Below are 1,429 nucleotides of genomic sequence, written 5' to 3' on the forward strand. Positions count from 1 at the left end.
GGGTTCGATCCCTGGGTTGGGAAGATCCCCTGGAGAAGGAAATGGCAACCCACTTCAGTACTCTTGCCTAGAAAATTCCATGGATGGAGGAACCTGGTGGGCTATACAGTCCATGGGGTCGCAAAGAGTCAGACATGACTGAGCAACTTCACTCACTCAGTTCTGTTAATTATTTTTAACTTTATAAATAATCATGCAATGAAGATCAGTGTGAATAAACCATATATGTATAGATTTTCCTATGCCCTTCCAATAAATTTTAAGAAGTGGAATTGGTGTGTGGAAATTTTTTCAGGCTCATGAAATATGTTGCAAAAATAGTTCACAAGGACTTCACTGGAGATCCAGTGGTTCAGACTCCACATTTCCACTGCAGGGATCATGGGTTACAACAAAGATCCCACATGCCACATGGCATGGCCAACTAAATAGATGGATTTTTTAATGAAGAAACTATCTATAATAAAAATAAAAATTTGCCGAACTGTTAATTATTTACATCCCAACTGATGGTTCTGTGAGAATGTTCCTTTCTCTGCATTCTTTGTGTTCCAATTTTTTACTCAATTGTCACAAATATAGTAAGTGAAAAATGGTACTTCTTTTCTTTGAATGTTTTGGATTACTGATTGTTTACTTAAATCCATAAATGCATTTTATTTATTCTTCTGTCAATTATTTCTTCATGTCATTTGACTATTTTAAAAACTTGCATAAGTCTTTTTTATATTAAATATTTAAATTCTACACTTTCCTACTCATATTGCAGCCTTTTTCCAATCACCATTTTATCCTTTGATTTTCTTTTTGATTTTTTGACATAAATAAGTTTTCAATTTACATGCATGAAACTAATAAAAATCATCTTCTTTGTGACTCTTCAGGCTGTGTTATCATTGGAAAATTCTTCCCTATGTAGTTCATGTGAATAATAAATTGTTTTTTTATATTTCAGTACAATGCTATTTTTAATAACAGTTTATTGAGATATAATTCATATTCTATAAAATTCCTTTTTATAGTTTGTAATTTAGTGGCTTTTAATAGGCAGTGTGGGTTTTTTTAGTGAAACAGTATATGACTTTAGAATGATACTAAGTGTTGAAGTGGCTCTCTCCCTCACATCTCTCACTCTTTACAAAAGTTTCCTCTCCATTTCCTGTCCCATAATTATTTTAAAAAAAAGATGCTGACTATGTCTGAGCCCTCACTCACTCACATATATCATACACATTTCCCCTCAGGGCCTTTCTTTCTAGCATTATTTTCCCCTTTGTGGCTTCTTCCTTTACTCCATGCCCTGGAACACAGGGTAAGTTTCATGTCATGTGCAAAATGTACCTTCTCACACTAGCCCACTCTAATCATCTGGATATGATCTGTTTTTCTTATAAGCATCACTATCCATTTATCTAATCTTGCTACTTCT

This window comes from Bison bison, unplaced genomic scaffold (assembly GCF_000754665.1).
Source record: "Bison bison bison isolate TAMUID 2011002044 unplaced genomic scaffold, Bison_UMD1.0 scf7180017864193, whole genome shotgun sequence".
Taxonomy (NCBI): Eukaryota; Metazoa; Chordata; class Mammalia; order Artiodactyla; family Bovidae; genus Bison; species Bison bison.